Source organism: Rhinopithecus roxellana, chromosome 3 (genome assembly GCF_007565055.1).
Source record: "Rhinopithecus roxellana isolate Shanxi Qingling chromosome 3, ASM756505v1, whole genome shotgun sequence".
Classification (NCBI taxonomy): domain Eukaryota; kingdom Metazoa; phylum Chordata; class Mammalia; order Primates; family Cercopithecidae; genus Rhinopithecus; species Rhinopithecus roxellana.
In genome coordinates, this window is record NC_044551.1 from 99,534,266 (window position 1) to 99,560,316 (window position 26,051).

Sequence of the window (26,051 nt, forward strand, 5' to 3'; positions counted from 1 at the left end):
GGTTTGGATTCATAGCTAGAATTCAAATAACCATGTGCTGACAAACCACTCCTTCCTCTTACTAATACCCTGGTAAATATTCCAACACCCCTACTCTTGTTCCTGTTAAATATTTAAAGCCAGGGCACTTGAACTCTATCATAGACTTAATCTCATGTAAGTAGAAGAATGTAGGAAAAAGCTTAGATTCTTGGAATATTTTCCAGAGCCACTGAAACTAATAACTTTTAAAAAACTACTGAAAGTACTTCAAATGAGTTTTATGAAACTAAAGTTTTTTTTGTAAATTTGGGCTTTTTTTCCTTCAAGGAAGAAAAAAAGAATAAAGATAATATTTCAGAATATGGCTTCAATGTTTATGGGACCATTTTGATGATTGCTTTAATTAATATCTTCATAACAGGATAAAAACTTGTCTTAAGTGCTAGTATTATGAAATACTGGTAAAAATGTTAGTGCCTTAAATATCAGTTAGCTAGTAACAATAGTAACTTAGAAAGTTTCATAAAGTGGCAGCACTGAAGTGTCAAACTTACAATATTATCCTTAAGCTATTCCCTGCATATTTGGGATAGTGCCCTCAATCTGGAGGGCTTTTGATAATATTAATAGAAGAAATCATGGTTTTTTTTTTTTTTTTTAATGAGATGGAGTCTCGCTTTGTTGCCCAGGCTGGAGTGCAGTGGCATGATCTCGGTTCACTGCAAGCTCCGCCTCCCAGGTTCACGCCATTCTCCTGCCTCAGCCTCCCGAGTAGCTGGGACTACAGGTGCCACCACCGTGCCCGGCTAAGTTTTTGTATTTTTAGTAAAGATGGGTTTCACCGTGTTAGCCAGGATGGTGTCAATCTCCTGACCTCGTGATCTGCCCGCCTCGGCCTCCTAAAGTGCTGAGATTACAGGCATGAGCCTCCGTGCCCGGCCAGTTCTGGGTATTTCTAAGATGGCCTTTCTGATTATCTGAGAGCTCTCTTTAGTTTTATATTTGATAAATAATAATTGTACATATTTATGGGGGACAATGTGATGTTTTGATATGCTTATTCATTGTAGAATGATCGAATCAGGCAAATTAACATATCCATAGAGCTTTTTACCATTCTACTGTCCTGAAACAGCTGCTGCTTAACAATTGACTTCCGGCTGTTTCGAGAGGTGGTCTTATTTGCTTTTTGCTCCTTTGATTAAAGTTTTTATGTTCTAACACTGGGATCCATGTATCTCAAAGTGTTTTCCTCAGAACACTTGTTTGCTTAGATGCTCTTGCAACAAAAATTCATGACAATGCACAAATCATTGACACGTGCAAAAACAAAGACGGATCTCTCACACATAATGTATGGAAAAGAAATCAGAATTCAGTATACACTGAATGAGTCCATTTATGTAAAGCTCAAAACAGGCAAAACTAATATCTAGTTAAAGCAGGCTAGAGGTTGTTTCGGGTGGGGGGTATGTTGGGGAGCGAGCACAAATGGGGCTTTTGTGTGCTGACTATGGTCTGAGCACTGGTTGCTTTGGTAGGCCTGCTTTGTGCAAGTTTATTGAGCTGTACACTGATTTGAGCACTTCCCTACTTTGTTACAGCTCGTTAAGGAGTAGGACAATACAGTCAATGGTTCTTCTCATTGACTTTCAAGTGAAATATGAGACTGGGTATCTCTAGTGGTTTGTTAAGGAAAGAATTGTTCGGCTGGCAACTTTTTTTTTCCCCCCACATCCACTGTATTGCAGCATTGATTTGGATTTTATTGGGTTTCAGTCTCCATATAAACCAATAAGGGGTCAAACATTGAACAGATCAGTGGCAATCAGCAACAGAACAAAAACAACAAACAGCAAAGCAAAATACCATCAACATTGCAGTGCTATAGGACTGCATTTGATTGAAGAAAGAATCATCGTGCTCCACTAAGCCAGAAAAAGCTGCCAGTATAAGGCGTTGTTTCCAGGAAAACTTAAGAGGAAAGTGAAAGCTAAACATTGATATCACTGAAGCCAATGTTATCTAGACATGTTCTTTATTTTCCCCCGGAAATACCATCTAGGATTATGTCATGAGGTATCACTTGGAGAAAAGTTTTCAGCAGAAAAATTGCGTATTTCTTAGAAGGGAGTGGGAAAGGCCGGGCGTGGTGGCTCATGCCTGTAATCCCAGCACTTTGGGAGGCTGAGGAGGGCGGATCACGAGGTCAGGAGATCGAGACCATCCTGGCTAACACGGTGAAACCCCGTCTCGACTGAAAATACAAAAAATTAGCTGGGCATGGTAGTGGGCACCTGTAGTCCCAGCTACTTGGGAGGCTGAGGCAGGAGAATGGCGTGAACCTGGGAGGTGGAGCTTGCAGTGAGCTGAGATCCGGCCACTGCACTCCAGCCTGGGCGACAGAGCGAGACTGTGTCTCAAAAAAAAAAAAAAAAAAAAAAAGAGAGTGGGAAAATGGAAGTCATATAGACTGGTAAATTAATATTTCATGTTTGCCAAAATTCACATTTAAATGTTATATGTTTGTGGCCTTGAAACAGCCAGTGGATTTGTCTCTGCCCAGGATGCTGCATTGGATAGACTTATTATCTTCCATGCAGTACTGACTGCTCTCACAGTTGGTGTCTCTGCAGGAGGTTTGTAGACTGTAATAGAAGGTAGGACATGATACCTGAAATCATCATTCTCTTCTATCAGTAGAAAGAGTTGAAATAGTGTCAATGATGGTATCCTTAAGCTACTCCCTGCATATTTGGGATGTTACCCTCAATCTGGAAGTTAGAGGAGGAAAGATTAGCATTTTCAATTTCTGCTGACTTATCAGAGACACAATTGTGATGGGTGAAAATGGAGTTCATCTTTGGGACACAAAATTTAAGCTGACCTAAATACCTTATCTCATTTTGCTGTCAATCTGGTCCATGGGCTGAGAGATTGAATTCTCTTCAGCGTTTATTGAGTGCCATTCACCATGCAAAACACTAGGGATGAAAAGGCGTGGGTCTCCCAGAATTGTGGGAGGGACAAATAATGCACACAAAGTTATAATCAACGGTAAATGTCATTGCATAAAAATACAGAAATGGCGTTACACACAGAGAAAGCAACTCTACTGGTGGCAGGGAAGCCTACAGAGAAGAAAATCTTAAAAGCTGAGTGGGAATTTCAGACAATGTGGGGAAAGGACATTACAGGAAGTATGAAAACCAAGAGGGGAGGCATGAAGTGTGAATTTCCATGGAGGGGCCAGAGAGTGGTGAGAACTCTGGGATGTTAGGATTTAGAGAAGATGGGGAGGCTGGGCTGGGAGCGGTGGTAGCTCATGCCTTTAATCCTAGCAATTTGGGAGGCTGAGGCAGGCAAATGGCTTAAGGCCAGGAGTTCAAGACCAGTCTGGGCAACATGGTGAAACCCCATCTCTACTAAAAATAAAAAAATTAGTTGGGCATGGTGGCATGTACCTGTAGTCCCAGCTACTTGGGAGGTTGAGGTGGGAAGATCACTTGAGCCTGGGAAGCTGAGGCTGCAGTGAGCTGAGATTGTGGCGCTGCACTTCAGCCTGAGTGACAGAGCGAGACCTTATTGTAATCCAAGCTAGAGCTAGATTTTGGAGGGTGTTGAATGCCCTGGAAAGGAATTTGGATCTTAACCTAAAGAGCAGTGGAAGAATTGTGAAAAGGGAGAAGTGTGATCCTCCCTGTGTTTTAGAAAGGTAAGATCAGCAACCATTTGGATAATGGCTTATAGAGGGAAAAGCAAACAAGGAGATCGGTTAGGGAATGACTGGAACAATCAAGAACACCCTGAATGAGACTAAAGATGGACAACTTGGAAGGAAGAATCTATCTTGGATCTAAATGCAGGCATATATTGGGTTAGTATAAAAGCATAAAAACAATGTTGACCTATTTTAATGATGCAGAAAGATTTCCAAAATATGTTGTTGAATAAGTTTACAGAAACATGAGCAATAATATTCTAAATCTGTATCTACACAGAAAAAACTGAGAATATATGTAGTATACTAAAATGTTAATAGTAATATTTATTTGCTAATAGACTTTTGGGTAATTTTTGGAGAAAAACAACTCACATGTCCTGTACAGAATATAGGGCTGGGCGTGGTGGCTCACGCCTGTAATCCCAGCACTCTGGGAATCTGAGGCAGGAAGATCATTTGAGGCCAAGAGTTTGAGACCACCCTGGCCAATGTGGCAAAACCCCATCTCTACTAAAAATGCAAAAATTAGCCAGGTGTGGGGGCACATAATTGTAGTCCCAGCTACTCGGGAGGCTGAGGCCTGAGAATTGCTTGAGCCTGGGAGGCAGAGGTTGCAGTGACCTGAGATCATGCCACTGCACTCCAGCCTGGGCAACAGAGTAGACTGTCTCAAAGTAGTACGTAAGGCTTAGAAAAAGTATTTTGTATTCAGACTCTTTTTAAAACCTAGTAAATAGTCTGGCACTTCAGGTAAGTGGGATATGCAGAATCAAAAGGAGTATAGAAAAGAATCAAAAGATAAATGGAAAATAAAAATATGATAATGTAGAAATTGAATTATTGAACTGAGAAGGGATGGCTGGGGAACAATTTTAAGGGTGTTTTAAAACTCATCTCTGAATGCCTTTCAAGTTGATCCCATTGTCAGAGTCTAAGAACGTTGCTCTACGAAGGTGGTAGAGGCTTACATGACCTATTAAGGACCCTCCCAACGATACTATTCCTTTGATCATCTGGTTTCTTTGAATCAGCATATGAAGGGAACCAAGTCTTATCTCTTGTAGTATTTCAAGTACTTTTTCCTTAAAATATATATTTAAATATTAATATATAAAGTATTTCATTCCAGTTTCATAAAACAACACTGGCCACAGATGTAAGATTGAACTGATACTGTTGGATAATGCAATTTACATGTAATTGTGTGGAACCAAACTGACTACCAATTCAGAACAAAATCCTATAGAAGGGTTGAGGGTTGAAGAGATAGCCAAGAAAAGAGTTTGGAATTGATAGAGAAGAAAAAGAAAGACTAAAGTTAATTTGTAGGAAGATAAATGTATTTATGATGAAAGATCAATAGTTGTACTGCTTATCTATTATGAGAAAATGAGGTTCATTTCAAAGAGGTAATCAATATTAAAGTCCATCTTGAGGGGTTTGTATTATGTGCCTTTGAGGAACCACCTCTTGTAAGCACCCATCCTTCTGGGTCCTGGGTAAACGTCTCCTCCTCTTTAGACCCTGGGCCTCTGGCTGCCTGCTTTATATGTTGATTTCCACCCGCATTGTTTCACCTGTACTCTTCCTCGGTTACTTCTCTTTCCTTCAGTTTCTTCATTTTTAAAGGGTTAGGATTAGCCTAGGTCGTTTAAAAGTGTCTGTGTATTAAAATCATGGGCCTCTTTAAGCAGATACATTTGGAGCTCTTCTGGGGAAGTTGGGGTAGAACGGCAGGGTTCCTTCTGGCTCTTCTCACTCCCTAAAGGGGTTCCATGGAGCTAGGCTTGAAAACTACTCAACTTGAATCTGTGCTTCCAAGAGCCAAGAGATTAGTGTGGCCTGGAGTATCCTGAGGACAATGAAGACCCTTGTGAAGCGATTTTGCTTTCTCACATTGTTTTCTTAAAAAAAAAAAATGTATGTTGCTGTGTCATCTGGTAGTGGTACCCAGGATCAATTCCTGTGATGGAGAAAATGCAATGTAGCTATCATAAATGGGAACACTTTTTTTCCTCATTTGCCATTGTCTTACTGAGTGGTCTTCTGAAAATCTCTCGGGAGTGCCAAACATCATTTCCTCCTCACTGTTCTGTAGAGACGCAGTGAAGACCTCTGACTGAGGTGTATGCCACTTTGAGACTCTGAGAAAAGAGGGAACTAGTGTCTGTCCTCCAAAGCAGTATCTTCCCTTGTACTTGATTTAGCAGAGGTTTGAGCTCTTCTGGACCTTGATGTTTCTGAGTATCTCCTTGTCCAGCAGAATACTCTTAGCCACTTGCCATCCAAGGGCTTGAGTAAATGAGAGTTGTTGTTACATCTTCTGTTGAAAGTATTTCCTGCAGCCATTTTGGTCTTCCCATCTAAACACTGTATGAAAAGAGCGTAGAACAATCTCATCTTTTAAGGGAAGAAAAATCATTTGACTGTTCTGTTGCTGTCTCAGATGCAAGTCATTTCCAATGGATAACCCTTCCTTGACCCAGCAAGGCTGGTTAGCACCGACTGCAGAGAGCTTGGAGGAACACACTAAAAGATTGATTCAAGGCAGCAGAAAGCTCTTATCTACAACCTTACCTTTCTCAGGATTCACTCAAAAGCTGTATCTGGGACCTCTATTCTGTGGTTTTTGAACTAATATATCTTCATTAGGACTTAGAAGTAAACAATTTTTTTAAAAGCTCTAGGAAAGCAGTTTGTTTTGAACACAGCGGATTCAATCTTTAGAGAGAGGTGAACAGTTAACTGTTTTTTCAGCAAACGCTGAAGATGATGAATGAAATGCCCATGGCTAAGAAGACCTCTTTACAACAGGGAGTTATCTTTTGAAGGATTTTAAATCATTCACACATAGTTATCAGGCTGTGATCACTTGGTTAGCTCTGATTGTTGACTTTTTCATAGGAGGTTTCACAAACCAAAACCAAAACAACAAATCCACAAAAACTTAACATTTTATCTTGTAAACCTGAGTCAATATCCAGAATACCAAAGGATTATATCTTGCAAATTATACTTGTTTAGTGTCTTTGTCAAAAGGGTAAGCTCTCCTGATATGCCTGACAGCTTTTTTTTTTTTTTTTTTTTTTTTTTTTTTTTTTTTTTTCTTGAGACAGAGTCTTGCTCTGTTGACCAGGCTGGAGTGCAGTGGCATGATTTCAGCTTACCACAGCCTCCGCCTTGTGGGTTCAAGTGATTCTCCTACCTCAGCTTCCTGAGTAGCTGGGACTACAGGCATGCACCACCATGCCTGGCTAATTTTTCGGTATTTTTAGTAGATGGGGTTTCACCATACTGGCGGGGCTGATCTGGAACTCCTGACTTTAGGTGATCCACCCACCTTGGCCTCCCAAAGTGCTGGGATTATAGGCATGAGCCACTGCACCTGACCCTGACAAACTCTTTATAAAATATGTGGCTTGCCCTTTGGATATATGCAAGTGAAGGCATGCAGAATTACTTGATTTTTCCTCTACATGAGTCTTTGGATTTAGACACTCTTAGGGGAAAGCATATATGGGCATTGTCATCTAAAGAGGATGTGTATTGGTGTTAAATCTCCTTAAATGAAGTCTAACTTACCTACAGAAATAGGTTTGCCTGGGGTAGTTATATAGAATTTGAGGCATATTACTATTTTGATTAATTACAAAGGTTTACATCTGCCCTGCTTTTGTTCCTATAGCACTTTGCTATTCTAGCCATGAGTGATTTGATATCAGTCTCTGGTCAAACCCAAAACACTTATGTAGTTATGCACATAACTATATAAGTATATGATATTCTTATAGAGGAGTATGAGGAAACATGACTCACTTTAGAATGGTCTGCTTTATGACTTGAGTTCATGGGTTTCCAACAAGTGGCCTATATTTGTGTCATACACTTCTCCATGTGCTTAATATACATTATCATTTAATCCTTTAAACAACCCTTGTGTGATAGGTATTACTATGACCCCTTCCTACAGATGAGGAAACTAAGGCACGGAGAACACAAATAATTTGTGGAAGGTCATCCCATTAGTAGCTGAGCTGATATTCAAACCCAGCCCCCAGAGTGCAGGGCCCACGTCGCTGATGGCATTTTCTGGTGCTGCTACCATCACAAGGAAAAGACAATGTCTGTATTTATCATTCATCTGTTACAGTGTGGTTCAAAGGAGGAAAGGGGTGCAAAAATGTCCTATAAAGAGCATAGTGTTAGCCCTGGGATATAATGTATGTGTGAAAATGGCCTACATACCAGTGCGACTTAAAGATAAATACGTGCTAAGTATACATTAATTACACTCCAGAAAAATTTAGAATCACTGAAAAGTAAAAGAAAACATTATCAGTTGAATAAAAGTGAGCTAAAAGGTACAAAAAGATCTGGGAAAAACACTTGGGTAGGGGAAATAATAACTAGTTACAGAATGTATGCAATAATTTTTCCCTTCTTAGGCAGAGACTTTCACTGACTGAATTTATTAGACTTGGATAGAACACTTCATGTTTGGATTGGAGAAAATGTTTGGATTGGCCTAAAGTTGAAGTTACAGCTTCCCAGATTTGACTGATTTTATTAGGGTTCTCTTGGCGTGCCTCAACACACGGAAGTGTGGGATCCTCTTAGCCTTGGGGCAACTGCGTACAGCCTGGGGAACACCTGTATGAACGCTGACACAAGAACCAGGGGGCTCCCTCATAAGGTCTTGGCTTTTATGTAACCCCCCCAAACTTAGATGTAACCAATGAACAAGAAGGAGATTCAAATTTACTAAAATCAAGTACCTTAGTAAAATGGGAACTCAAAAAATAAGTCAGATTACTGTAGCCCTATCTTTGACCCACCAAGTGTTGGCCACAGCTATTGTTATAAGGGATAGACTTTTAAGTCATGCAAATGGGGATTATTACATTTTTTAAAAGAGTTTCATTGATGGGGTTCGTGGGCCATCCCTGCAGAGTTCTGCTTTGCGAGTCTTGGATCCCTTTAGCTTATTGTGGAAAGGCAGACAGCCTGGAAACACAGCTTATAGAAGAAAAATCAATTGAGACTGCAAATCCAAGAAAACTATTCTGATTTTAAACTTGTGTCTGAGTTAAATGTGCTCAGACTTACAAAAGAAGTTCAAATATTCTTACATGAAACAGAGCCCCTTTGTAGAAAGCACAATTGACAGGAAAGCTGGCACCTGCTATTAATCTTTTCTAGGAAAGGGCTGAGTTTTCTCTTCCACACATGGCAGTTTTTTTCTGGACTATGGCAGGGATATGCATTTGAAAATAAAAATCTTACCCACAGGCTAGACTTTTGGAGCCACTCTTTATGAAGCTATAGAGACTTGGATTTATTTCATTATCAGCTTTATATAAAAGTTTCATATGTAAAGAATCCTTTTAGTAGGAGAAAATGTGGGACTGAGCAGGTGTCAATATCAGTCACCACCTCACCTGTCTATCAGCAGCTTTTCTAGTCCCTGTCATGGCTTAGTCACCCCACTGGAGGCTCTGATTCCTCCTTCCTGGAATTGGTTTTTTCCTCGAAAGTCTTTGCCATAATAGATGTTGTCTTGATTTCTTGATTTTGTTGTTGATGATCATTTTTGACCTCTCTGGCTTTCCAAATTTCCTGCTGCTTCTGGCCTCGACCTTAGTGAGCAAGGATTCTCAGAATGCACTTATGCCTCGAGGTGACATTAAGTTTTTTATTACACAGAAATGTACACTTATTATAGAAAAATACACATGTGAAAAAGAATCAAAAGAAGAAAGGGAGAACATATAAAATTAAACCTAATTCTATAACCTAGAGGTGTCACTCTTAGCCATTTAGTATGTATCATTCCAGGATATATAATCAAAATAGATACTATTCCAGGATACATAATCAAAATAATGGTCTGTGTGCATCACATACTATTCTAGAATCTGCGTTTTCCATGTAATATATCAAACACACTTCAGTACAATAACCTTTACCAAGCCGTTATAAAAGGCTGCATATTATTTTCCTTAATGGATGTACCATAGTTGATTTAACATTGCCAGCATTGTTAGACACCTTATTTCTAATCTGTCAGTATTTTAAACAACACTGTAGTGAATGTCCTTTGCTACGTCACTGGTGTGGTCACAATGATTTCTTTAGAATACATTTCTAGAAGGAAGATTGCCAGGTCGGTCAAGGTATATGCAGAACTTGAAGCCTCCAGGTAGATGACCAAACTGCCCGCAGAATGTCTGCTCCCTTTTCACCAACCACCAAAACCTGTGGGCCTGGCACCTTCCCTTGGCTTTTCGGGAGATAGTTTTTTGCTCATCTCTCAGATGCTCTGGTCTGGAGAAAATAAAATAATACAAAACCGACAAATGAACAACTTGCTAGGAAGTAGATACTTAGGTTGAAGAGAGAGATTGCAGGTCACATTCTGCTTGACTTCATGTGCTGTTTACACTGTCCTATGTGCACAGCACAGCCCTCACAGGAAACAGGTTGACGGTGCCAAAGGTTCTCCTCTTTGAAGCCAAGTGTGGGTCCCCAGTTCCCAAGTCCTCTGAAAACGTGTACTCTTTTACAGTGCAGGTGACTTTTTTCTTTTTTGTGCAGAGAGTGTCCATAACTTCTTTTAGATTTTCTTTTTTTTTTTTTTTTTTTTATTATACTTTAAGTTCTAGGGTACATGTGCATAACGTGCAGGTTTGTTACATATGTATACTTATGCCATGTTGGTGTGCTGCACCCATCAACTCGTCAGCACCCATCAATTCATCATTTATATCATGTATAACTCCCCAATGCAATCCCTCCCTCCTCCCCCCTCCCCCCTCCCCATGATAGACCCCAGTGTGTGATGTTCCCCTTCCCGAGTCCAAGTGATCTCATTGTTCAGTTCCCACCTATGAGTGAGAACATGCGGTGTTTGGTTTTCTCTTCTTGTGATAGTTTGCTAAGAATGATGGTTTCCAGCTGCATCCATGTCCCTACAAAGGACGCAAACTCATCCTTTTTTATGGCTGCATAGTATTCCATGGTGTATATGTGCCACATTTTCTTAATCCAGTCTGTCACAGATGGACATTTGGGTTGATTCCAAGTCTTTGCTATTGTGAATAGTGCCGCAATAAACATACGTGTACATGTGTCTTTGTAGTAGACTAATTTATAATCCTTTGGGTATATACCCAGTAGTGGGATGGCTGGGTCATATGGTACATCTAGTTCTAGATCCTTGAGGAATTGCCATACTGTTTTCCATAATGGTTGAACTAGTTTACAATCCCACCAACAGTGTAAAAGTGTTCCTATTTCTCCACATCCTCTCCAACACCTGTTGTTTCCTGACTTCTTAATGATTGCCATTCTAACTGGTGTGAGATGGTATCTCATTGTGGTTTTGATTTGCATTTCTCTGATGGCCAGTGATGATGAGCATTTTTTCATGTGTCTGTTGGCTGTATGAATATCTTCTTTTGAGAAATGTCTGTTCATATCCTTTCCCCACTTTTTGATGGGGTTGTTTGTTTTTTTCTCGTATATTTGTTTGAGTTCTTTGTAGATTCTGGAAATTAGCCCTTTGTCAGATGAGTAGGTTGCAAAAATTTTCTCCCATTCTGTAGGTTGCCTGTTCACTCTGATGGTAGTTTCTTTTGCTGTGCAAAAGCTCTTTAGTTTAATTAGATCCCATTTGTCAATTATGGCTTTTGCTGCCGTTGCTTTTGGTGTTTTAGACATGAAGTCCTTGCCCATGCCTATGTCCTGAATGGTACTACCTAGATTTTCTTCTAGGGTTTTGATGGTATTAGGTCTAACATTTAAGTCTCTAATCCATCTTGAATTAATCTTCGTATAAGGGGTAAGGAAAGGATCCAGTTTCAGCTTTCTACTTATGGCTAGCCAATTTTCCCAGCACCATTTATTAAATAGGGAATCCTTTCCCCATTTCTTGTTTCTCTCAGGTTTGTCAAAGATCAGATGGCTGTAGATGTGCGGTATTATTTCTGAGGACTCTGTTCTGTTCCATTGGTCTATATCTCTGTTTTGGTACCAGTACCATGCTGTTTTGGTTACTGTAGCCTTGTAGTATAGTTTGAAGTCAGGTAGCGTGACGCCTCCAGCTTTGTCTGACTTAGGATTGTCTTGGCAATGCGGGCTCTTTTTTGGTTCCATATGAACTTTAAAGCAGTTTTTTCCAATTCTGTGAAGAAAGTCATTGGTAGCTTGATGGGGATGGCATTGAATCTATAAATAACCTTGGGGAGTATGGCCATTTTCACGATATTGATTCTTCCTACCCATGAGCATGGTATGTTCTTCCATTTGTTTGTGTCCTCTTTGATTTCACTGAGCAGTGGTTTGTAGTTCTCCTTGAAGAGGTCCTTTACATCCCTTGTAAGCTGGATTCCTAGGTATTTTATTCTCTTTGAAGCAATTGTGAATGGAAGTTCATTCCTGATTTGGCTCTCTGCTTGTCTGTTGCTGGTGTATAAGAATGCTTGTGATTTTTGCACATTAATTTTGTATCCTGAGACTTTGCTGAAGTTGCTTATCAGCTTAAGGAGATTTTGGGCTGAGACGATGGGGTTTTCTAAATATACAATCATGTCATCTGCAAACAGGGACAATTTGACTTCTTCTTTTCCTAACTGGATACCCTTGATTTCTTTCTCTTGCCTGATTGCCCTAGCCAGAACTTCCAACACTATGTTGAATAGGAGTGGTGAGAGAGGGCATCCCTGTCTTGTGCCAGTTTTCAAAGGGAATTTTTCCAGTTTTTGCCCATTCAGTATGATATTAGCTGTGGGTTTGTCATAAATAGCTCTTATTATTTTGAGGTACGTTCCATCAATACCGAATTTATTGAGCGTTTTTAGCATGAAGGGCTGTTGAATTTTGTCAAAAGCCTTTTCTGCATCTATTGAGACAATCATGTGGTTCTTGTCTTTGGTTCTGTTTATATGCTGGGTTACGTTTATTGATTTGCGAATGTTGAACCAGCCTTGCATCCCAGGGATGAAGCCCACTTGATCATGGTGGATAAGCTTTTTGATGTGCTGCTGAATCCGGTTTGCCAGTATTTTATTGAGGATTTTTGCATCAATGTTCATCAGGGATATTGGTCTAAAATTCTCTTTTTTTGTTGTGTCTCTGCCAGGCTTTGGTATCAGGATGATGTTGGCCTCATAAAATGAGTTAGGGAGGATTCCCTCTTTTTCTATTGATTGGAATAGTTTCAGAAGGAATGGTACCAGCTCCTCCTTGTACCTCTGGTAGAATTCAGCTGTGAATCCATCTGGTCCTGGACTTTTTTTGGTGGGTAGGCTATTAATTGTTGCCTCAATTTCAGAGCCTGCTATTGGTCTATTCAGGGATTCAACTTCTTCCTGGTTTAGCCTTGGGAGAGTGTAAGTGTCCAGGAAATTATCCATTTCTTCTAGATTTTCTAGTTGATTTGCGTAGAGGTGTTTATAGTATTCTCTGATGGTAGTTTCTATTTCTGTGGGGTCAGTGGTGATATCCCCTTTATCATTTTTTATTGCATCTATTTGATTCCTCTCTCTTTTTTTCTTTATTAGCCTTGCTAGCGGTCTGTCAATTTTGTTGATCTTTTCAAAAAACCAACTCCTGGATTCATTGATTTTTTGGAGGGTTTTTTGTGTCTCTATCTCCTTCAGTTCTGCTCTGATCTTAGTTATTTCTTGCCTTCTGCTAGCTTTTGAATGTGATTGCTCTTGCCTCTCTAGTTCTTTTAATTGTGATGTTAGAGTGTCAATTTTAGATCTTTCCTGCTTTCTCTTGTGGGCATTTAGTGCTATAAATTTCCCTCTACACACTGCTTTAAATGTGTCCCAGAGATTCTGGTATGTTGTATCTTTGTTCTCATTGGTATCAAAGAACATCTTTATTTCCGCTTTCATTTCGTTATGTACCCAATAGTCATTCAGGAGCAGGTTGTTCAGTTTCCATGTAGTTGAGCGGTTTTGATTGAGTTTCTTAGTCCTGAGTTCTAGTTTGATTGCACTGTGGTCTGAGAGACAGTTTGTTATAATTTCTGTTCTTTTACATTTGCTGAGGAGTGCTTTACTTCCAATTATGTGGTCAATTTTGGAATAAGTGCGATGTGGTGCTGAGAAGAATGTATATTCTGTTGATTTGGGGTGGAGAGTTCTATAGATGTCTATTAGGTCCGCTTGGTGCAGAGATGAGTTCAATTCCTGGATATCCTTGTTAACTTTCTGTCTCGTTGATCTGTCTAATGTTGACAGCGGAGTGTTGAAGTCCCCCATTATTATTGTATGGGAGTCTAAGTCTCTTTGTAAGTCTCTAAGGACTTGCTTTATGAATCTGGGTGCTCCTGTATTGGGTGCATATATATTTAGGAGAGTTAGCTCTTCCTGTTGAATTGATCCCTTTACCATTATGTAATGGCCTTCTTTGTCTCTTTTGATCTTTGATGGTTTAAAGTCTGTTTTATCAGAGACTAGGATTGCAACCCCTGCTTTTTTTTGTTCTCCATTTGCTTGGTAGATCTTCCTCCATCCCTTTATTTTGAGCCTATGTATGTCTCTGCATGTGAGATGGGTCTCCTGAATACAGCAGACTGATGGGTCTTGACTCTTTATCCAGTTTGCCAGTCTGTGTCTTTTAATTGGAGCATTTAGTCCATTAACATTTAAGGTTAATATTGTTATGTGTGAACTTGATCCTGCCATTATGATATTAACTGGTTATTTTGCTCGTTAGTTGATGCAGTTTCTTCCTAGCCTCGATGGTCTTTACATTTTGCCAAGTTTTTGCGATGGCTGGTACCGGTTGTTCCTTTCCATGTTTAGGGCTTCCTTCAGGGTCTCTTGTAAGGCAGGCCTGGTGGTGACAAAATCTCTAAGCATTTGCTTATCTGTAAAGGATTTTATTTCTCCTTCACTTATGAAACTTAGTTTGGCTGGATATGAAATTCTGGGTTGAAAATTCTTTTCTTTAAGAACGTTGAATATTGGCCCCCACTCTCTTCTGGCTTGTAGAGTTTCTGCCGAGAGATCTGCTGTTAGTCTGATGGGCTTCCCTTTGTGGGTGACCCGACCTTTCTCTCTGGCTGCCCTTAAGATTTTTTCCTTCATTTCAACTTTGGTGAATCTGGCAATGATGTGTCTTGGAGTTGCTCTTCTGGAGGAGTATCTTTGTGGCGTTCTCTGTATTTCCTGAATTTGAATGTTGGCCTGCCCTACTAGGTTGGGGAAGTTCTCCTGGATGATATCCTGAAGAGTGTTTTCCAACTTGGTTCCATTTTCCCCCTCACTTTCAGGCACCCCAATCAGACGTAGATTTGGTCTTTTTACGTAATCCCATACTTCTTGCAGGCTTTGCTCATTTCTTTTTCTTCTTTTTTCTTTTGGTTTCTCTTCTCGCTTCATTTCATTCATTTGATCTTCAATCGCTGATACTCTTTCTTCCAGTTGATCGAGTCGGTTACTGAAGCTTGTGCATTTGTCACGTATTTCTCGTGTCATGGTTTTCATCTCTGTCATTTCGTTTATGATCTTCTCTGCATTAATGAGTCTAGCTGTCAATTCTTCCACTCTTTTTTCAAGATTTTTAGTTTCTTTGCGCTGGGTACGTAATTCCTCCTTTAGCTCTGATAAGTTTGATGGACTGAAGCCTTCTTCTCTCCTCCCGTCCAAGTCATTCTCTGACCAGCTTTGATCCGTTGCTGGTGATGGGCTGCGCTCCTTTGCAGGGGGAGATGCGCTCTTATTTTTTGAATTTCCAGCTTTTCTGCCCTGCTTCTTCCCCATCTTTGTGGTTTTATCTGTCTCTGGTCTTTGATGGTGGTGACGAACTGATGGGGTTTTGGTATAGGTGTCCTTCCTGTTTGATAGTTTTCCTTCTGACAGTCAGAAGGACTCTCTGTTGGTCTGTTGGAGATTGCTTGAGGTCCACTCCAGACCCTGTTTGCCTGGGTATCAGCAGCAGAGGTTGCCGAAGATAGAATATTGCTGAACAGCGAGTGTACCTGTCTGATTCTTCCTTTGGAAGTGTCCTCTCAGGGGTGTACTCCACCCTGTGAGGTGTGGGGTGTCAGACTGCCCCTAGTGGGGGATTTCTCCCAGCTAGGCTACTCAGGGGTCAGGGACACACCTGAGCAGGCAGTCTGTCCGTTCTCAGATCTCAACCTCCGCGTTGGGAGATCCGCGGCTCTCCCCAAAGCTGTCAGACAGAGTCGTTCGCGTCTGCACCGGCTCCCGCTACTTCCCCTGTTGGTCTTCAGCTGTGCGCTGTCCCCAGAGGTGGAGACTACAGAGACAGGCAGGCTTCCTTGAGCTGCTGTGAGCTCCACCCAGTTCGAGCTTCCCAGCGGCTTTGTTTACCTACTTAAGCCTCAGCAATGGCGGGCGCCCCTCCCCCAGCCTCGCTGCTGCCTTGCGGATAGATCGCGGCAGACTGCTGTGTTAGCAGTGAGGGAGGCTTCGTGGGCGTGGGACCCTCCCGGCCAGGTGTGGGATATATTCTCCTGGAATGCCTGTATGCTTACAGCGCAGTATTGGGGTGGGAGTTACCCGATTTTCCAGGTGTTGTGTGTCTCAGTTCCCCTGGCTAGGAAAACGGATCCCCCTTCCCCCTTGCGCTTCCAGGTGAGGCGATGCCTCGCCCTGCTTCAGCTCTCGCTGGTCAGGCTGCAGCAGCTGACCAGCACCGATTGTCCGGCACTCCCTAGTGAGATGACCCCAGTACCTCAGTTGAAAATGCAGAAATCACCGGTCTTCTGTGTCGCTCGCGCTGGGAGTTGGAGACTGGAGTTGTTCCTATTCGGCCATCTTGCTCCGCCCCCCCTCTTTTAGATTTTCTAAGGGTGGGTAGGGCAGGTAGGCATCCCTAAGAACCTGAATGATCCACTGAATCCGCTTCTTGTCTCATTAAATTAAAAAAAAGAACTTTTTTTAAACAATTAACATTACTAAGCTTATATTAGATGCTCTGAGAACTGGCTTTATTTCTGAACTCGTGTTTGCTGGAATCAGATAAAAATGGCTGTCCTGATATTGCCAGAAATTTGCTTCTGTGCCACCTGTAAGAATGGAGATGGGGCAGATTTGCCCTCCATTTTGGGAGGGGTTACTGTGAGGATGAGCCATAAGGGTCAGTGAGGTCAAAATCCCCAGCTCCCAGGCTTCAGCGCTGCTCTACCAGGGATGGATTTCCAAGTCCAAATGTGAACTTCTGCCAAATTAATTGTATAAGCAGGGAGGGGCCAGGAAAAGTAAAAGGTATGGAAACTTTTGTTTCCTTAAATGAGGACATTTGCTATGGTCAATGTGTCCCATCAAAATTCATATGTTGAAACTTAATCACCAATGTGATAGTATTAATGTTAGGAGGTTATAAAGTCATGAGGTTGGGCCCATTGTGAAGGGTCTAGCATCCTTATAGAAGAGGTGTGAGGACGCTGTTTGCACTTCATCCATGTGAGGATGCACTAAGAGGTGTCGTCTTGGAAGTGGAGAGTGGTACTCACCAGACCTGCCAGTGCCTTCATCTTGCACTTCAGCCTCTAGAAATGAGACACAAATTTGTTCTTTGTAAATTACCCAGCCTAAGGTATTTTGTTAGGCTGGGTAATTTATTTTATTTTTAATTATTATTATTTTTTGAAATACAGTTCCACTGTTGTTGCCCAGGCTGGAGTGCAATGGCACAATCTTGGCTCACTGCAACCTCTGCCTCCTGGGTTCAAGTGATTCTCCTGCTTCAGCCTCCCAAGTAGCTGGGATTACAGGCACATGCCACAACGCCTGGCTAATTTTTTTTTTTTTTTTTTTTTTTAATTAGAGACGGGATTTCTCCATGTTGGTCAGGCTGGTCTCGAACTCCCGACCTCAGGTAATCCACCTTCCTTGGCCTCCCAAAGTGCTGGGATGGCAGGCGTGAGCCACCGTGCGTGGCTATGGTGGGTAATTTACAAATAACAAATTTGTTTATAGCGATAGGCTTGGACTAAGACAACATTTGAGACAATGGAAAATTAGAACTCTTTCTGAATATATGGTGATACTAAAGTTATTTCTTTTTAGGTAGAAAATGATATTATGGGTGTGTGTGTGTGTGTGTGTGTGTGTGTTTGTGTGTATACATGTGTATCTATTCAGTGGTAAAATACATTTTGCTTTGCCTTGAAATGCGAGGAGATGGCAGTTACCCATGGCTGACTAAAGACAAAGTTGATGTGTGAGTGAGTGAAAGTGAGGATGAGAGAAGAAACTGATTCTTAGTTGGCTGGGGACCAGTTGTTACTCATTATAGTTGAGATCTGAATTTAGGTTTCATTTCCAGAGTACACAGAAGTGCACTTCCTGCATTCCAAAAGATTCTTTGCTTATTATCTAGGTTGCCTCCAGATCTAGTATACATATACAGTACTCCTGAGATTCCAGAACACAAACCTTACCATTTAGGGTTTCTCTTAAAAAATGCAACATCTGTTATTCCCAGGAGCATATAAGACAAACAGGTTAATCATCAGCAAGGTATTGGTAACTCTGAACATTTTAAGAATTTAAAGCTGATTTCAGGGTGAATGGCTTAAGCCACAATAATTTCAAATAATATTAATAACTGATAGAAAATAAGAAAGAAATCTAGAAGACATGTAGATTGACTAGACTATGCCAAGACAATTTTTATAAAGATAGCTCAAGTTCAAGGTCTGAGCTTCTTCAATGGTATAATGCTGCCACCTGGTGGTTATATCCTTTCACTGCAGTAAGATTGTGTAGTTGACAAGTAATGCTTCAGTGGAAAGTTAGAATTTTCTGGGCAGCAACTATTTGCAATTTTATCTGAAACTAAGTTGAATGTAACTTGTTCAAAACACAAACTTCAGTGAATCATAGAAGGCTTGGATTCCCTTTGTGCTCACATTTCCTTCGTAGCATCACGAATAATAAAGGAGAGATTGGGGCATCTGTCGATGTTGGTTACATTCTGATAATTTTTGTCTCTTAATTAGAAACAAAGCCCGCCCTCACAATCGTGGTGTTGTGGGTTGATCTAACAGACAACATTTTAATATAAATCATGTTTGGAGCCCAGGAAGGAAACTTTAGAAATAATAATTTAAACTGAGGACAATACCGGAGTGTGGGAGAAATCAGACAATTCTGAATATGATGGTGGTGGTGGTTGGGAGGGAGACCACTTGGAGGACAGAGATATAATCTATCTGAAGCAATCCATGTCATACCCTGGGTGAGTTTTGGTTAGCTCACAAGTTTACTTACAAATTGCTTCAAATCTCAATTAAAAATTTCTGAGGTCTCTTTGAAAATGAGAATACTGAAATGAACTGATGTTCCCAGCTGTATAATTGTCTAGGGCATGCATTTTCCATTTTGCTCCTGTCCTCACCTGGCAAGTTTCATTTGCCAGACTGGACTCTGTAGCCATTTATATTTGCAACCCCTGTCTCATAGCTTCTAGATTTTAATGGGAGAAAAATTAAAATTGTAGCTGTTAGAGTTGGAAGAGAGAACCCCAGGGCATGCAGCCTAGCCTCCTTCTTTTCAAGTAGTAGAAAACTGGACTTGCCAAAGGTCACACACCTGCGGAAAGCAGAGCTAAAGCTTGGGACTTCCTGGAGCTTTGTGTATTTGCTCTTGCATGGTTTAGATTTTGGGTGACCTAATGCAAGTCAACTAGCTACAAGGTTTCTCATTAGCCACATTTGTACAATTGGTACAGAGTGCTAATAACATTCTCAGAAAAATATTAGTTTAGCTTTTAACACTCCGCATTGATGGAGTACATGAGTGTAGTAGTGTGTAGAAGCCATGCAGATTCCCCAAGAGAATTTCTAGGACATTATATCTCTTCTGCACTGTCCAAGATGGTAGCTACTGCTGACATTTGGCTATTTGAACTTGTATGTAGATTAGCTGAAGTTAAATAAATTCATTTCCTCAGTTGCACTAGCCACACATGGCTAGTGACTACCACATTGGATAGCCCAGACATAGAACATTTCTACTATTGCAGGAAATTCTAGTGGGCAGCACTAATGTGATTGAAAATGACTTTTTTGGGAGATATTTTTTATAGCTATGTCTTGGTCTTTATGATAAAATTAATCAGAATTATTTAACGGGCAAGAGTGGAGATTCGTCTTAGTAGACTAATTTGGGCTATAAAGTACTATAAATGGGAGCTTATAAACGATAGAAACGTATTTGTCAGTTCTGGACACTGGAAAGTCTAACATTAGGGTCGCTGCATGGTTGGGTTCTAGTGAGGGCCCTCTTGTGAGTTGCAGACTGCTGACTTGTCACTGTGTCCTCACATGGTGGAAGGGGCAGACAGGTTCCCTGGGGCCTCTTTTATAAGGGCACTAATCTCATTCATGAAGGTTCTGCCCTGATGATCTAATCACTTCCCAAAGACCCTACCTCTGAATACCATGACAGTGGGGATTTGTTTAACATATGAACTTTGGAGAGACACAAATATTCAGACCATGGCAGGAATTAAAGCCTGGTGACAGTTCACTGTGAAAGCTAAATACTGAAATGAGAAATTTCTGTGTTAAAGGGAAGGAATGAAATGTATCAAATGCAGTGTTAGAAGAGGATATATTTAGCAATAAAGTGAAGAGCAGTTGGATAAACTTATATTTTAGGAGCTGAGCCTGACATGTAGTTTCTCTGAGCTTCATCCCCATTGCTTCATGTACATGCTGGATGTGGTTGTGGGGGATGGTTGAGTGCAGTGCCTGCCCAGCACCCAGCCTACCTTTTGCCACCGGCACTGTGTACCTTCCCCTCGCCAACTCCACACAGCCTCCATGGGAATCTCAATCTGGGGGCCCAGCCCTAGCCTGCCCAAGGGTAGGCACATAACCTTCCCTAGGAATTTGAATCCTGAATAACATCAATAAGACTCCAAATGATTGGATCTGACTCATCCTTTGGTGATTCTGAAGATGCTGTTCATTATTTCTCTAGTGTTACCCTGGTTTTCTGCTTTCCTTATACCTGGCTACTCATGTTGCCTTTCCAGTTGATATATTTCTCCATTTCCAGCTGCCTTTTTTTTTCTTTTTTTGCTAAAGTTAGAACTCATTTATGTTGCATTCAATCAAATAATCGAAACCAATATGATGTTACTTGAGTGCCATGAGGGATGGGAATGAGAACATAAGGTGAAGGAGAAAGGAGGGATCTTCCAGGAGCAAAACAAAAAGAATGAAAAGCTCTAATAACACAATGACTCTGAGTAGGTCATATCCAATTGATTTGTACTCAGTGAGCTGTTGTGAGAAAGGAAAAGGCATCATCGCAAGGTCCATGATGTTTGTTTTTCCCAAGGAACCGGAAGCAAATGACTGCCCCACACTTAGCTCTCTGTTTTCAACACAGTCTCCCACCCCTGGGAACATTCTTTCAATTTTTATTGACCTTTATTTAGCTTGAGACCTTATCCCCTTGTGCCTTTGGAGGTCCTGCAATGAATGGTCTGATTGCCTGCCTTTCAGTCTGAACTTTCTCTAAGTCTGCCTACTCACAGCACCAACTTAACTATTTCCCAGCATTTGCTTGTAATTTTAAACCATACCCTCTCCCATGTACTCTGGGAAATTGAGTATTTATGAGGCTACTTTGAATAGTGAGGTAAACAGGTAGTGTAAAAGTGGATCACTTCTCTTGAGGTTGAGGTAGTTAGGTGGTGAAAGGGTGGAGTCTGAACCTGTAAGGTTGGGGAGGGGAAACAACTGGCTATAGAAAATGGAAACCTCTTAATGAAGGCTCTGCAACCACAAATGGCCAATCCTACAACTTGGCTGGGAGGGTTTTATTTATTGTCCCAAAGCCCTTCACTGTCTTTTCCTGCTTCCTGAAGCTCTCCAAGTTTTACTGTGTTTCTGTTGACTGCCAGCATATTTTCTAATGAGGGCAGAGGGGATCTGCTGCAGGATTGGCCAGACATTTTCAATAAGCTGTTAGTGGCTGCAGCAGATGTTTCTATGTTTGCACAATAGTGTTGCCTATTAGGAGCCAGCACACACAGTGGAGACTTTCAAATTCATAGCACACCAGGGCTAGAGAAGGACATTTCTAGAGTTTCTTTGAAAGGCTACTCAATCAAACTGCAGGGAGTTTCAGAGGACATTGACAAGTATGAATGCATTCATATGGAATTTTCATGGGCCAAAAATATTAGGTTGTATACTAGAATCTCATGGTTAGTGACTCTCCAATTTTATAACTAGTCACCTTTCTCCATTATAACTCTCATTGATCACCACCAAAAAAACAAAAATTAGAACAAAACTCAAACAGATCTGATTAAAAAGCCTCACCAATTTCAGCATTAGTTTCTAAGCCCAAACCACACCGTTAGACTTTTGCTGCTGTATTCCTACTAAATTGTTACTCTCCTTTGCTTTACTAAGTTGAGGAACAAATCGGGCAAACATGTTTTAACTTGTGCTATATGAATGAACAGTGAAATGAAGGTCAAGAACACCTAGTAAATATGTAAGTCAATAAAAACTAAAGGATTACTTGTCAAGGGCCACTTTATGAGGATTTAATCATTTGATATTTCCAAAATGAGAGAGCGCACCCAAATACATATAAAATACCCCCAAGTAACATGTACCTGGTAATATATCATTTTGAATATCAATGTGTATGATTCAGCTCTAATCACTACTTGAATTCACTACTTGGAAAAAAAAAAAGAGAAACATAGTGTTGAGTGGAAAACCTGATTCTATTACAGAGAACCATCCCTTAGGACAGGATTGTTCATGTCATCAGGCTATGGCCTTCTGTAACTCAAATCCTTACCTCTAGTAGGTTGTATTTCTTAGATGTCAAATCTGTGACTAGAAGACAGCTGATCATAGGCTGTAGTTATATTAATTCTTACTGCTGAGAATGTCTAATGGCATTGGACAAGGACAGCTGCAATATAACGTAATGTTCCTGTCTTCCATTTCATGCTGTACCTGACTTTTTTTTCCCTGCTCCCTGAAACGTTGATTGATTCGGTAACGTAGAATGTTTGCTTTCCAGCTGGCAGATCTAATTGTAAATAAACAGCTGCTAGCTGCATTTAGACAGTGGATGATGGTGGCAGGTACAAGAGCAGGGTGTGTAAGGATGATTTAAGGCCTGTGCAGTGGAGTGTGTGGGCGGCTGGGGAGAGACCTAGGCAGAAGATGTTCAGGTACAAAGTCCATTATGGCTCAGTGTAATCTCAGGGATGAGTCTTAAAAATTTTAATTTAAAATAAGGACCAGTACATGGATTGTAAGAGCCTGTGATGGCCAAGACTATGGACTAAATATGAGAGAGAAATAAGTTCTCTATTATGCAAGAGTCTATTTTTTGTGTTTGAAAAATAGAATCAAATATTGGGCTAATTCTTGAGAATTATTTCTCTAAACAAGGTATATTTGAGAATTCTGAATGAAAGCAAGAAGATGAATGTGTGGAGGGGAATTTTTCCAAGTCTAGAGATGATGTGAGTGTGGTCACAGTAGCAACAAAAATGTCAGGACTTCAGCACATGTCACTGCCCTAGTTATATAAGGATTGGGTGGTTCAATCCTGACATCCTCAGCTATGGGACACTTCATAACAGAACAGAATATTTCCAGAGTTGCTTGTGTTTGAGTCTGGACAACCACCTTGGTAAGCCTAGGAAAGAACACTGCAAGTATCAGTGATTATCACTGGTGTCAGCTAAAGCTATGGCATCACACGTAACCTGAGCCAAAGATCTGCATTCTTCTGTTTGCTCTCGGGAGAGGACCTCATGTGGACAGCAGCCTGCCCTCCAGTACTGGCATCAATCTGTGCCCTCAACTGATGTTCCTGTAGTGGAGATGCCCCTTTCCATGGCTCAGCACCATCGTAACCACCCCTCATTCTATCTCCCATTATACCTGGGTGGGAAATAGGATCCTGAACAGCTCAAAGATAGATGTTGGCATGGCAGAGAAAATCTCCATGGCTAGCTAAGGAGGGGGGACCAAAGAGGGACTGGATGGAGCCAGTCAAAATGTCCCTCAGTGGTGAGATTGTCCCTCATCCCTTACCTTCCCCATTACAGAACTAAGGATGAGAATTTTGCTTTAAAGTAAGAAAAATCTCAACCATATGACTGGACCAGCAGTGTGAACGAGTGACGAGACAGGCATGAGGCACCTGGTGGGATCAGAATATTTACAGCATCTCCCAGTACCAACCTTCATCAGCTCCCTGCCCACCTGATGTGAAGCCGAGCTCTGTGCTTGAATAGCACCAAAGCCGTGGATAAAAGTGGAAGCAGGATCTGGAGGCTAGAAGGTGACCTGGGAGCACTTGGTTTTCTTGGAGTTCTTGTTTTCTTGTCGTAGACTCTCCTAAAAGCTGTGGCTTGTTTTTGCTTTTCATCGACATGTCCTGAATACTTTGTCTTCTTTCTCTTCCATCTTTCCTCCATGGCCTTTTCTATGTTTTTCTTACAAACAACATTCTTCACAAACTTTTCTCTATTTTATTTCATTCTTACCTGTCTCAGCAGAAGGTCCCCTCTTCTAGGTTGGAGTATAGTGGTCTTGGTTCCCTACAACCTCCATTTCTTGGATTCAAGCGATTCTCCTGCCTCAGTCTCCTGAGTAGCTGGGATTACAGGCGCCTGCCGCCATGACTGGCTAATTTTTGTATTTTTAGTAGAGATGGGGTTTCACTATATTGTTCAGGCTGGTCTCGAACTCCTGACCTCGTGATGCACTTGCCTGGGCCTCCCAAAGTGCTGGGATTACAGGCGTGAGTCACCGTGCCCGGCCCCTCATTCTTTATGTCTGTTTTCCTCAAATGCTCTTTTAGCCATTCACAAAACACGCTGGCATGCTGAAAGCCAAGCAATACTTTTCCCTGGAAATAACTGTTTTGTTCCCTAAAACATTTTATATCATGAAAGGGAAAGGCAAGGGAGGTGATTGGTTATCTTATTTAATTATCTCAACCCCTCAATGGGGCAGTTACCTTTGTCTGAAGCCTGGATTGATTTCAATCTGCTGGGCTCCAAAGGCCACATTCACTCCACTACTATGGGGAAGAGGTTCAGACGCTTTCTAGAGGCAGGTTATCTTTCTGCATCTAGTTGTCTTAGAGTAGCTTTATGCATAAGTGTGGAGAAGGAAGACACTTTAAACTACAAACTGTGTGTCATATTCTAGCATATGAAAGGCTGTTGGCTGGGCTGAATTCATATTCCTTAAACAGCCTGATCTGTAATGACATGAACTTGAATCTATAATATGAGTTTACTTAACAAGATAATAAAATATTTAAAGTCAGTTCATTTAGAGGCTAGCAGAAATGATAGATAGCATACTCATAGTATTTCCGACCCTACGTTAGTATGCACAGCCGCACATTCTTAATTTTGGTTATAGCTGTTTTTCAGTTCTCTTCTCTGCATTTGCCATGGCAATTAGGACTGGAGGGAGCTTGTGGTGTCCTTGGAACTGAGGGAGAAGAGAAATTATGACACTAAATAATACAAAATGGGCCTAGTCCTCATTGCAGTAGAAACCACTCAGAAAAGTTAATTAAACTCAGGAAATAGGCTGCAAGATAATTAAGTTTAGGCCTAATTTTACACTGCAGGCATTCTATATTGTTTTTGCAAGGGTCCAAAGGAACATGAGATAGAAAATCTACAGGTTGTGGGCTTGATTCATAAAGGATCATTACCTGTAGTTAAATGGCCAGATAAAATGGTAATGTGTGGATGGCAAATTATATATGGTAAAGTAAGTGATTATTATGCTATATATATAAGACAATCATAATTCCTTTTAATTATCCATAGGACTGAAAGTTATCAGTGTATCTGGTGTAGGAAATAATAAATGTATATACTTCAAATCAAGATATAAGACATTTTCTAGATTAATAGTTGATAACTTATTGAGCTTGGGTGTACGTTTTACTCTGATCGCTCTTAAATTATCTTTAATTGACAAATCATAATTGTATACAATTATGGGGTACAGTGTGATGTTATATATACAATACAGAATGATTAAGCCTGGTGCGGTGGCTCACGCCTATAATCCCAGCACATTGGGAGGCTGAGATGGGCAGATCATTTGAAGTCAGTTTTGAGACCAGCCTGACTAACATGGTGAAACCCTGTCCCTACTAAAAATACAGAAATTAGTTGGGTGTGGTGGTGCACACCTGTAATTTCAGCTACTTGGGAGGCTGAGGCAGGTGAATCGCTTGAGCCCGGGAGGTGGAGGTTGCAGTGAGCTGAGAGAGTGCCACTGCACTCCAGCCAGGGTAACAGCATGAGACTCTGTCTCAAAAAAAAA